The following is a 13,822-nucleotide window of genomic DNA, read 5'->3' as shown; positions in this document are numbered from 1 at the left end:
ATGCACATGAACCATCAATATGACACCAACCTATTTACCCCACAAAAAATGAAAAATGTGTATTTCCACACAAACTGTACATAATGTCACAGGAATTTTATTCATAATGGCTGAAAATGGCAATGACCCAGAAATCCTCCAATAAATAAGCAAACTCTATATCCACACAACAGAGCACTACTGAATGATCAAAAGGAGCAAACTAACAACCAACCAGATGGAAGCTCAAGTACATTATGCTGGAATCAAAAAGCTGTATCATGTCTGATTCCACTTACATAACACTATGGGGAAGCCAAACTGTAAGGGCAGAAGATAGAGCAATATTCGCCAGGGACAGAGCACCAAGAGCTCAAGGACAGGCCTAAGTGGGGTGGATATTCACATCTTGACTATGGTAGTGATTACATAACTTATGTACAGGACTTATCAAATCAGAGCTGTACAGTAAAGGGACGCATTTTATAATTGTAAACGATACAGCAATAAGTCTGAGTTTGTACAAGCAACTCAGCAATCCAGCCAACAAAATTATCCCATGGAATGGGGCTACTGCTATCTTCTACACGATTCTACAAACCCGTAATTAATCTCCTTTTCTAACTCTCCCCATTTCTTCATGTACAATATTTACAAGAAGATTATTGGTTGTTCATTTGTAGGGAACAAAAACTTCTTTTGTCATATAAAATTTCTTTTAGTAATTTCCAAGTGTTCTGGTAATCATGGGAACTCTCTTGAAAGGCAGACCCCCCTCATTTGCAGTGCTGCCTTCTGAAAATATTAAATTAGTAATTCCAAAGATAAATAATTTCTAAGTTTTGAACTGCACACTGTTCTGGGTAGTGTGATGAAATTCCATGTCATCCAGCTCACTCCTGCTGGGACACGACGCGTCCCTGGATGTGGCGCATCCAGGCTGTGTGCACGACCGGACTGCTAGTCACCAGTAGCCACCTGTTTTCAGGTCAACTTAAGTCACAGCACTTGGGTACAAGGGATCCTTATTTGCTTAATAATGGGCCCGAAGCACATGAGCAATGACACTGCCAACATACGCCAAGAAGCCATGAAGCACTTGCTTTACGTGAAAAGATGAAGGTACTGTGAGACAGTTGGGGGGCACGTCCATATGGTTATAATTGGTCCATTTGAATGTTAGTTACGGTTGATAATCTTTTACTGTGTCTAATTTATAAATTAAACTTTTATCATACACATGTACATATAGGAAAGGAACATGGTATATACAAAGTTTCGTACAATCCATGGTTTCAGGCATCTACTAGGGGTCATGGAACGCGTCTCCGACAGATAAGGGGACTACTGAATTAAAAATAGATGAGTATGTGGCTCTGTCTCCTTGTGCTAAATATGTGCCTGCTAATCACCGAGGAAGGAAAGCAACCCAAACTTGATCACACTGTCCGCGGCCACAGACCGTCACTACAAAACCGCTCAATCACCCGCGTGTTCAGGTACTGTGAACCAAAGCCATATACCATGTTCTTTTCCTATATGTATATGTGTACGTCAGTAATAAAAGCCACCTCAGTTTATTACTGCAGAAATAATTCATTATTGCTAAAATCATTTATTATTGCTAAAATCTTTAGGCAAAAAGATAAACCTTGACTGTTGAATGGCAAACCTTTACTGGGAGTTGAAAAAACTTTAAAAAATCACTATATTATTTAAGAACACACTGCAGCATGACTTAGTCTCTCTGCACAGCATGATTTGATCTATATACATGCAAAATACTGTAGATGGCTCTGGCTTGCTCCTTGATTTAACACCCAGCTGTCTGCACACTGGGGGTACTGTTACTGTCATGGGTACTAAAGACTCGACAACACACCAAAGTCCCTGTCCTTACAGAGCTCACACTGTCTTGGGCGTAACTGACAAATTGCAAATAAACAAATGAACCAATGAGCTGAATGATTCAAACAGACTGAACATCAGCTAATAAAAGTGAGGCTGGAAGTGGTGGGCAGGACACTGGGGAAAGGGGCTCTATTTTAGATAAAGTGGTCAGGTGTCTCTGAGGAGCTACCGCTGGAGCAGAGATTTGGGGACAGGGGCTGCTGTGCATCTGGAGGGAGGCAACTCTCAACTCCTGTGAGTGGGGTGTGATGAAGATGCCCAAGGGACTAGCAGGACGGCCACTCAGGCCAGAGTGGAGTGAGTGAAGAAAAAGAGAACCCAGGAAGCCAGTATGACACGCAGGCCAGGCAGGGCTGACAGCAGACCGTACAGACTCTGCTGCAGAGACCTCTGCATTCTATTCTAAGAATTATCAGCAGGTAGGCCTGTTGGAGGGAAGCAAGGCTAGGGCATGATTTTGATTAGTTTTAAAGATTCACTCCAGTTGCTCCAAGGAAAACAGATGTTCGGAGTGGGCTGATAAGGTGGACAGCAGGAAGCACAGCGCTCGGCAGAAGGCCACCACAGCCATCCTAGTAGAAACGGGGAGCCCTGAGCTGGGTGGTGACCGTGGAGGTGGTGACAAGTGAGGGTGCGGCTGACTGAGCTGAAGGGTGCTGAGAGGGAGCAGGTTGGCTACGTATTCAACAACAGTGACCTGAGTTTTGGGGAAATGCATATTATATTTGTACCAAGCAGCTAACGAAGTGAGTTAACATTTGAAAAACAGGCTACTTTGAACCCAATAGCAGTATAGCCTAGGACTTTACAAGTCTTGCAATGGACACAGGTGGCTCAGGCCCAGTCTACATATTAATTTGATCTTGCAGTAGCATCTCTACCAACCGGGCCACTGACTGCACAGCTAAGAAACAGATCTCTATGAGAAACTTTATACTTCATGCTGTGGTTTGGGTCAGCGCCCCCTGAGGTCCACTGTTAATGGTTTAGTCCCCAGTGCATGACACTCCTTCGAGGTGGTGGAGCTCTCAAGAGGCGAAGGCTCACAGGAAGTCTTCCGGTCCTCGAGAACAGGCCCTCAAAAGGGACCGGGGACCCCGGCTGCTGCCTCACTTCTGCTTCCAGCCTTGAGATAAGTGGTTTTGTTCCATCATACGCTGCCACTATGCTGGCATCCACACACCCAAGTAATGAGGCCAAAGGACTGTGGACTGCCAAAGCTGTGAGCCAAAATAAAGCTTTTCTCTTTACAAATTGATTACCTCGGATATTTGTTATAGTAGTGCAAAGCTCACCAACACCCTCCATCCCTGGAATTCCCAGGAAACAAACATTTCCAGCAAAGTTAATAAAGCTGCAAAGCTTCGTCAAATACAGCCAGCAGCGTGTGGTGAAGACCCCCTTTACTTAACTCTTGCTAAAGCAAATGAATGTCAACAAGAATGTACGGAGCACGGACACTCTTTATTAAAAAACTTGGTGAAAGAGAAGTCAAATTATAAGAACCTCTCATAGGTTTACACATTAAAGTTTTAGGGAAACATTGGTTGTTTGGTACAATTCATATCAACACGTTTATCTGCTTTATAGATTATTTTCTTCTCCGCCCTAAGATTTATACATCTCAGTGTTATGAAATAACCACTAACTACAAAAGGCCAGAAACAACACACACATACACAGCCAGATCAAGTTGTTTTCCTTAGTGAGTGTGGGGTACAAACAGGAGGCCAAGCAAGGCTCAGCTTCCATGTTCTGAGGTGCTGCACACAGCCCAAAATCACATCTGCTTCATCCAAGACAAGATGCGTGCCCAGGATTCAAAACACAAGGAAAAGTTTAAATTGTTTTGATTGGGGTAACTGCAGTCTGCTAACGTGTGCTTCTTCCAAGAAGTTATCAACTTCCACATTTTCCATCCTTTCCTCTCCTTCCCCCAATTCAGCCCTAAAAGCAGCAGCACAGAGTGTAATGGGGAACCGGATCAAAACACACTTTGGAACACCAGGCATGGAGACCTCTGGAGGCCACGGGCCTGACTCACTTTTTTTCTATTCCTAACTGAGAGAAAATGTTTCACTCCAGTTGGAACCATCCAAACTTGAAACTATCTTATAAACTTCATCTGCTTTTCATTTTTTAAAGGTTTTACTCAAAAGAAATTAGTTCCCCAAGTAAATATTACTCATGTACTTCTCCATTATCAGCCAAGAAAAAAATCTCCATTTAGTCACGTATGGCCAGCAGAGGTGACTGAAACTGCGGTTGAGGGTTTCCTTTTACTAACATTTTTGAAGTCTTTTAATGGTTTTCCAGCTTTTCCAGCACACTGTACCTTTTAGGATCGCCTCCTGGAAAGATGTCTTTTTAAAAAAAATTTCACTGTTTTGCTCTAAAGAATTCCTAACTCAAATCTCTGAATTTAGTGACTTTTCCCACAGTACTGGCTAGTTGGATAGATTTTTCTGGCTTGTTGCTTTAAGATGTCGAGATATCCTCTTTAATCTGGACTTGGGAATTGCTCTCCCATAGCCTCTCCTTGTTACACTAACCAGCTGTTTCTGTCTTTTTCCAGAAGAAAGCAGGATTAGGTATATCCTGCTTTTACGCTAAGCTTCTCCTCACAGTCACCAATTTGGATACTTACCTTATTTCTTCCCAACGGCTCCAGAAAGATTGTCTCTACTTTTATTTGCAAAACCTCAGAGTTAAAACACATACCCACGCGATGTCAAACCTCCGCCAAGGCTAGATTAGTGTGGTTTTCTCTTTGGACTCCTCTGTAATGGCCTAAAGATGTATTATATCTGGATTTCTCAGAGGTCTGTTAAATATTAACCATGATGATGTGAAATGCTGGAAAATTGGGGCAGTCTGAATCTCTGTTATTAATCCAGTCTGCTGTCATTTCTCTGTGAGCTTCTATAATACATTCCAAGACTGTCACTGACAAAATCCAGTCATCACTGACTCACTTGAGAAGCTAATGAAACCCACAGGTTTCCTCTCAAGAAAATTCCAAAACAAAATGGTACTTGCCATTGCTCTTCTAGAACAGGGCACAAGCTGAGCCCTCTAGCCAGAACCAGTGCATGACTGATTCCTGTCAATAAAGTTTTATTGGAATACACACATGTTCATTCATTCTCATATTACCTATGGCTTTTTCATGCTAGCAAGGCACAGCTGAGTAATTACAAAGAGGCTATGTAGCCCCTGTAGTAGGAAATACTAACTGACCCTTTACAGGAAAAATGTGCCAACCTCTGCGCTACAGCTTTAAAACCAACTGTGTTTGAGACAAAGGAGATACATCCCACTTTGTGTCTTTGCAAAGTTACTGCACCAGGGTATAGTTTTCCAAAGACAAAAGTTAAATGAAGAAGATTACCACCCACGGTGCCTGCCCCAGTGCCTGGTGTTAAGCAGGTTGTTACGTGTGTCTCCTTGCTTATCTCCTCGCGGTCCTTTAGTACTCGGTCTGAAGGCCTCCTCTTTGCCGCCACATTTTCCCTACAGAGTTGGCCGTTCCCTCCTCTTGGCGGCTGAAGTGGTTTTAACACCGGCTACTTCACACTGCCATTATCTACTCACTTTGTCTTCTCATCAAAAATATGGCTTCCTCTGGGATAAATGCCGTCTGATTCACCTATGTTTCCGCAGGGCCTGGCACATACCAGGACCTTGGCAAAGACTCCTACAGACACTGAGTGAAGAAATAAATCAACATGAGTAAATTAATAATATATTAATAATAAAGTAGTAAGTATTAGAAATTTCCCAGATGGAGTTTCACAAATAATAAATTCCTTTGTTTCTTATCAATTTGAAGTTCCAGTGTGCTACACAGTACAGCAGTTTTACTGAGCAAGCGAAGGGTGTGTTAACACTCCAGCCATGTGTAGACACTGGTTCCTAGACCTCAAGGAAGTCCAGGTTGAGTACCCTGTGTTAACTTTTCACTGCTGTGACTGAAACACCTAGAAAAGGTTTTCTTTTGCTTCCAGTCCTACAGGCTTCAGTCCACGGTCGGCGGCTCCACTTTCCTGGGCCTGTGGTGAGGCAGAGCATCACAGCGGGACAAAGCTGCTCCCCTCGTGGCAGCTGGGAAGCCGAGAGCCAGCAGAGGGCCGGCACGGTGGGCTTCCACCTCCTTTCTGCGCTGCCTCTGGGCCCCACCGTACGCCGCCCACATTCATGGGCGGGTCTCTCCCATCGGTCTGCCATCCCACATGTCAATCATCTCTGGAACCACTGTCACAGACACAACCCAGGTGTGCTTTCCTCATTTCCTAGGTGCCTCCCAATCCAAGCAAGTTGATAGCTAAGATTAATCATCACACACCCCTTTACCTGAAAGGCTTGAACTATTTCAGATTTTCCATTTCTTCAGTTTTTTGGTATTCTCTTATATATAACAACATTTTGGGGACGCGACTCTAGTCAAAACACAAAGCTCACTGTATGTTTCATACACACTCTAGTATGCACGGCCTAAAGATAACTTTACACAGTGTATTTAGTGTGTATGCGTTTTGTCTGTGACCCATCATACGAGGCCAGGTGTAGAACTGACCTCAGCTGGCATCATGCATGCTCAAGGAGTTTCAGACTCTGCAGCACACGGGGTCTTTTCAGATTAGGCTTGCTCAACTTGTGACGATCACATTCTCTTCAATCCAACTTAGATTTCCAACCACAAGTCTCACCTCTGAACGCAAATGTAAAATATTCTTTGTCTACAAAAGCTTAAATTTCAGCATGTCTAGTAATAATGACACATTTCTGCATAAAGTAAATTTCTTTGAAGAAGTAGGCACTTTGGTTTTCTCATGCACAAATGAGTCAGGCAATGATCTAGCAGTGAAGACATGAAAGTGAAGAAACAGCATTCCTGCTCCGATTCTGGTGAAATGAATTAGCTCAGAAAAACCTGAATTAATTTTGACAATATTCACCCTTGACTTATTTATATTCCTTAACTTTCCAAACTGCATTATGTAAATAACTAAGAGGGTTTCGTGTTTCCAAAATAGAGACAGATTTCCATACTGCACTGTTTACTATGGCTTGCTGGAACAAATCGCTACACATTTCTTGGCTTAAAACAACACGCAATGATTATAGTTCTCCAAGTTTTACGTCTGAAATGGGTCTTGCTGGACTAAAAATAAAGGTTCTGGCAAGGCCACACTTCTCCTGGACCTCCAGGAGCGAATCCACCCTCTCGCCCTTCCCAGCTTCCAGAGGCCTCCTGAGTTCCGTGGCTCATGCAACTTCCAGGCAGCCATGGCCAGACTGTCATCACGGGCGTCCCGCTGCGCCTCTGAGCCCCTTCTTCACTTCAAAGTGGCCCTCTGGCTGCACCGGTCCCATCGGAAACCCAGGATGCTCTTCCCGCGCCAAGCACAGCTGATGAGCAACCTTGACTCCTCCTCGCCTTCTAACCTAGCTCGCCCAGGTCTTTTAGACTAGGACGTGGATGTTTTGGGCAGGATGGGGCACCACTCTCCCAACCACACACATCTTTGTAGCAATCAGGCCCAAGAACCCAGCTCACAGCCACACCCCCAAGGCGTGAACAGACCTCCTATCTGCTGGGAGTTACTCCCCTACACAGCAGGCCCCCAGCACCTCAAGGGGCACGTGCCTCCCCCAGCCATCTCCACCAGAGCAGGCTGCCGTGTCCTGCCTGCCAACCCATCTAATCTCCTCACCGGCAACTGTTCAGTTGTGATGATCTTCTCATGGCCACCCACTTGCCGGTGAAAAATTCAGTCCCTTTCCTCCATTCTAGCAAGGCATTCGACCCCCTTGCCCAAGGGGCTTGTTACACCAAAAGACGTGTCAGTTATAGTTAAGATGTATTCATCTGTGTCCTGTTGCTATGTTTGTGTTCCTTAAACACATGTGATATGATCAACAAACACGGTGACTGTTTTAATGTTCATTACAGTAACAGACTCATTGCCATTAACCCCTCACAAATCGTTCGGAACACACTTATCCTATCAGTCTTGTCATTTTTTGAAGCAGTTCTCCAAGTCCTCTTCTGTGAGTGTCTTTAAAAGGTGTGATAAAAAATACAGGACCACTGCTGCCCAGTGCCACCCAGCGGAAGGGCAGACTCAGAAAAACCTGACGGTGTATCCTCACCTATACTAGTCATCGGGTCCAGCACTGCACAACTTTTGGCTCTTCTACAAAGTCAAAATGACCATGGAAGAGAAATGTTTTGAATCAGTTCAGGACATCAAGGCAGCCAAGACAGTGCAACTGAAGACACTCATGAAGGAGGACTTCCACGATAGCTTCGGAAAGCGGTAAAAAGATGAAATGGGTGTTTCAAACAAGGAGGGACTATTTGGAGGGGAAGCAATGGGAACATGTCTCTCATACAATAACTTTTTAGAAATTTACTGTATCTTTCGGTCATACCGTGAATATGATCATTCATTCTTCTGTTTTTAAGCTCAGAGCGTACGACGTGGGGTGGATGGCAGTACATGCACATGCATGTGATATAAATTCCTTGAGAGTGAAGACTTTCTCTTCCTTCTGTTGCTGAGGACTGAATCCAGGCCTATGCATGCTCAGCTCATGCTCTACCATTGAGTTTTCTTCCCTGCCCCAAGCCCAAAGACCATCTAACTTACTAAATGCAGGTATTGCTAACTGCTGGTCGTCTTGGCCTCAATTAAGAGAGCTTAGGAAGCCTTGTGATTACATCACCGTGATGACACTTCACTGTGATGACAAAAACATGTTTCTAGGGCCATACACAGAATTTTGCAGAGGTTTCCTCTAATAAAAGGTAATTGGAGAAGACCACAAGGGCTTGGCAGGCTCCACTGACACACAGGAGGTCAGCTTGGGTCCTGAGAGCTCACCTTAGGGGCCTGAGCAACTGGCTCTGGGAACACTGGGCTGGATTTTGATTTGAGGAATCAGAGCCAGCTTTTCTGTTTTTGATAACAGCTCTTGGACACACAGAGGACTACATTTCAGCTGGCGCTGGCCTGAGCTGCAGCACCCGTATGGCCACACAGGGCAGATTTTCCAGTGCTCTGTTCCTGCCGGCACACACTTGCGACCCTTGGATGCATCCAACATGACAGTTCTTCCCATGCCGTTCTTGACCACCACACCAGAGACAGCTAGGCTTAGGAACATCTCAAACTAAAGGTGGACAAGTACCTGGATCAGGGGAGTGTTTAACAGCTGTGATTTAACTGTGACCATGTCAGAATTTCAAATTACATATTGTACACTTAGGGAAAAAGAAACTGCTACAGGTCCCGCACTATCTTGAGCCACTCCCCCTATGAGCATCCCAGACCCCCGTGTCTGGGTCTATGCATTCTCTTTCTTCTGGGTGGGCCTCAGCTCAGGGGCCACCCCTCCCTGGGAACTCTACTGTCACAGAGACGCACCGCTCACGGTCCACCCCCAGTGACGCATCCAGGCCTGAACACATCAGAAGGTTTCTGTTCTCCAGCTTTGTTCTGTGGACACTGGCAAAATTCCAGGCCAGAGGGAAAGATGCTAATCAGTCACCTAGTTTCCCAGGTAAGAGGGACCAGGGAGGCCTCCCAGGTGAGTGCTGCTGCTCACGCTGCCCTGCTTTCCCACACCGGATGCTCAGGCACACATGTTCCTCACACCTACCCTCATGCCATCCGTGTGCCTTGGTGAAGCCAAAACAACAAGACATCTCAGAGGTGAGGGGCCCAGGCACCCTCAATCTAGGGGAAAGAAATGCTCAAGCGAAGTGGGTTTCCCACACCTCCAATCTAGGACACACGACGCTTGATCTAGGTGGCGGGGAGTCTAGCCCCTTGGGAGAGCCTGCACCTGGGGCTCAAGGCTATTGCTGAGTTGAAGGACTGTCCCTGGAAGAGCCATGGTCAGCACAGCGCAACCAGCTGATCTTTTGTTTTGTTCCGTGTTGTGGTGCTGGGGAGGGAACCAGGGCCTCATGCATGCCAGGCCCTGGGTTACACACGTGCTCATCAAACGCATCTTGAGTATGGAGAAGAAGCATTTGTCCGGAAGGAAATAACTGAATATAGAAGAAGCCTAGCGAGGAGTAGGGGATACCGAAGCCCCTTCCTGCACCTTCCTCTGCTGCAGCTCCCCTCTCACATATAGCATTATTAGTGTGACCTAGGCTGAATGCATGGCCATCTCCCGGCCTTGTTTTCTTTGGGGGCAGCTCACGTATAAAATTTAAAATACCTGGGTATAGAGCTGTTTGTTGGTAATGGAGGGAACTAACTTGATGCACAAAATTAAAACGTTCTCGAATGTGGTGGGAAATACGTATGGCACATTCTCATGAGGACAGAAGCCACTTTCACGAAGCCATTGAAGCCGCGGTTTAAGAGACAGGGGAGCTTCCATCTGCAGGCTCTCTTGTCCTCTGCAGAAGATGGGACTTCTTTATTGAATGTTTGTTAGCAAAACAATAACCTAAGACAAAAAATCCACTGAGAACAGATTGGAAGAGCTAGAAATCAAGGGTCAGAAAGCAGAGAGTTTCTAAACATCTGCGCGTTAGATGCTAGAGGCCGGGGAGTTGGTCCACCTCTGCAAAGGCCCATCTGGCTGATACTGACAGCTACCACATGCAGCCTGCATGAGCTCTCCGCATCCCACGCCTGCTGTCCCCCTGCTTCTCGGAGAAAGCGCCCGCAGGTGTCTTTAGAAAGGTGGCGAGAGCGGTGAGCGTGAGGCTGAGGCTGAGGCTGTGCCTGCTGTTTTGAGAGAGCCAGCAGCAGTCACACAGGCCTGGAACACGCCTGAGCGGGAGGGGGGATGGGAGTCGGCATCAGAGAGGCTCAGGACACCAAGCCGAGCCTCCGCATTTCAGTCCGGGCTAAAGATTCGCAGTACAAAAAGTGCGGCCCGTGTTAGGAAGGTGACAGGGTTCGGTGCAACTCAAGGCCAGCATGGACAGCGGGAGGGAGGGAGAAGGCAGTGGCATGAGTGGTCGCTTCTGTTAGGCTGGCTTTGCAAACAGCCAGCCCAGGGCCAGAGTCAGGCAGGTGAGGGCATAAAAAGCAAGAGGGAACGGGGCGTGGCGGTGCACGCCTGGAATCCCAGCACTCGGGAGGCTGGGGCAGGAGGATCACTGCAAGTTCGAGACCAGCCTGGGCTACAAAGTGAACTCAAGACCAGCCTGAACTGAAGAGTGAGACCCTGTCTCAAAAAGACAAAAAAAAAGAAGGCTGCAGGTGGGGAAGAGGGGAGACCGGGAGAGCTGTCAGGAAGGTGTGTCCCTGCCGGTGGCATTGCAGGGGCCAAGAGTGGTGGGAATGGAACGCGGGTGGAGTGTGAGGGGGAGCAAGAGCACGAGTGAGAGGACAGGCCGGAAGGCGAGATGGCCGTGCGCAGGAGCGCGGCCTCCTGACCCAGGGGAGCGCTAATAAGGGCTTGGTGATGAAGAGAACCAGCATGCAGCCTGGCACGCAAAGGCATGGGAACCACAGCTGGAACTGTGTGTGTGCGCGTGAGAGAGACAGAGAGAGGGAGAGAGAGAGACGCAGGGAGGGAGACAGAGAGAGTCAGACTGGAAAAGAAGGAGGAGGAGGAGGGTACCCTTCTGATCCTCTCAAAGGCCTCTGCCAGCTAAGAAGGCTTAGTGTACCTTAATGTGCAATTCCTTACACGGTACCTAGCTTCCTTCTCCAAAGACCTGCCTGACAGGAGGTGGAGGGAGCGTCTGCCTGCCTACCTCCTCCACGCACTCACCTGGAAGGGAAACCGGAGAGGCAAACCTTCCCTGGGGCGCCTGCTCAGAGATGCTCTTATTAGATCCTCAGAGTCAGACGGGACTCCATCTGCCAGGAGTCACCACGGATCCTGCAGACCGCGCTGCATGCACGCATTTGCACAGGGGGACCTAGGGAGTCAGGAAGGGAACCTCAGTGGTCACCTCAACCCCCTAAAGGGGACGGGCACTCTGCCCCCACGTGACTCACTGCACACTTCCTCTCAGACCTTTGCCCAGGGGCTGGCTCAGGGTAACAGGCAGCACACGCCCTTCCTGTCCCCTCACCGCAGTCCCTGGAGGGCTTCCTGGGAGGGGCCTGAGCCGGCATCCCCAGGCCTCTGCTGCCCTTCCGGTCTGCTCCCGGAGCACCCTGGAAGGACTGCTCTATGCCTTTACAATCCACAGTCTCCAACCACTGCCCCTCCTCGGCCCTTCCGAGAGTGCTCCAGTGCGGATGTCACACCCCGCAGGCAGGCAGGGGGCCGCGCAGACAGCGCTGCTGCCTAGCGGAAGCCTCGCATGGAGGGAGGGGCTGGTGCGCCCCAGGAGCTGTGAGCTCCGTCACTGAATGTCCACTGAGCGCCAAGACACACCAGACACAGTGGCAGTGCCGGCAAGAAACACAAACAAAGCAGGAAGAAGTTCTGTTCCTCCTGTGTCTAAATTCTAGTGGTTTCCAGGAGATAACTTTCCACACACTGTGCATAAAAGGAACCACAGCGATAACTTCATAAGGCAAGGGCAAAGTGATATTGCACTTAAGAGGAAAATGGAAAAAGCTACTTCTTCCTCGAATTAGAGAGGTAAGGGGAAAGAAGAGTCTGAAAATTCTGTTCAGAGCATGGCATGGTGTTACTCTCCTTTAATCCCTGCACTTGAGAGGCTGAGGCAGGAGGACCATGAGTTTGAGTCCAGTGTGGACTACAGGGTAGGATCCTGTCTCACAATAAATAAATGTTCTGTTAAAACTCAGCTATGCCATTATAGAATAAAGTATCTATTATGTCCAGGGTTGGCCACAGGACAGACATTCTCCAAAAGCTCAGCACTCCTCTCCTGTTTGATGACTGTCCCGCTGTCCCCACTGGTGCATGGGGAGGTGCAGCTGCAGCGGGGGCGACAGCGGAAGGTGGATGGTAGGAGCAGGTGCGGCTCGAAGGTCACCCGAATCGGCTCACAGTTATGGTCTCCCTCCCCACCCCGCTCCAGAGAGACTTTTGTCACTCCTGTCCCTTGGGCTGCTCCTCATGGTCACCTGCACTAGGTCATGGATCCTGTGCATTAGATGTCCAGTGTTTCAAAAAGTCCCCTAATGATGCACTCAGACCTGTTCATCCCCCATCCCCGGCCTAGGACTGATGGGACTAAAGAAGCAGACTACAGTGAACTTAAATACGAGTTTTTCTTACCACGAATCCAATCATCAGACAGAGTACTGGGAAAAAGGAGGGAAGTAACTTGATACTTCAAGAATTGGAGAGCAAGCGTTGTGATTACGTCGAAGGACAAGATATTGTCACAGTTTTTGGAAAGATCATCTGTTGAGATACACTGAGTGAGCTTTTGGAGAATGGTGAATTTGAGCTGACTGCTCCCAAGAGCGGAGCAACCAAGGGGCCAGGTAAGAATTCTGGCTGAGAAAAGGCAACTAAGGTTGGGGTTATGTGGCGGGGAGGGGGGCCAATAAATGAACAGAAGGAGGTGGTCAGGTCTGCTAAGTTCCGGAGCTCCTGAGGCCCAGACGGAGAAGTGTTTGTGTCAAGGGGTGCCATGAGTTGTCATGAGCCTTAGATGAGCTGGAGCCAGGGAACTTGGTTCTTAAGTTTTATCGAATTTATGTGAGATGAGAGATCGGGGTAAAACCAGTGATAGAGGGCTTGCCTTGAATGCACAGGCCCTAGGGTCCAGCCCAAAACTCAAAGAAAAAAAAGAGATTATGTGTGATTAAAACATGTCCCTATACTTTGTCATTTTATAGCTCAGAAATTCTCACATTCTTTCTCTAAATGTGGCAATGAAAAAACAGTGATGAAAGACAGTCCTGGGGATGTAGAAAGTCGAGGGCTGAGGAGAGTAGAGTGCTTGCATAGATGGGCAAGGGCTGATCCCCAATCCTGCTGCAAGAGAGAAAGGGGGGCGGGGGGGAGAGAGAGAGAG

The sequence above is a fragment of the Chinchilla lanigera genome, unplaced genomic scaffold (genome assembly GCF_000276665.1).
Source record: "Chinchilla lanigera isolate Chin_1 unplaced genomic scaffold, ChiLan1.0 scaffold00028, whole genome shotgun sequence".
Taxonomy (NCBI): domain Eukaryota; kingdom Metazoa; phylum Chordata; class Mammalia; order Rodentia; family Chinchillidae; genus Chinchilla; species Chinchilla lanigera.
The sequence above is the reverse complement of the archived record's forward strand: the minus strand, read 5'-3'. Positions refer to the sequence as shown.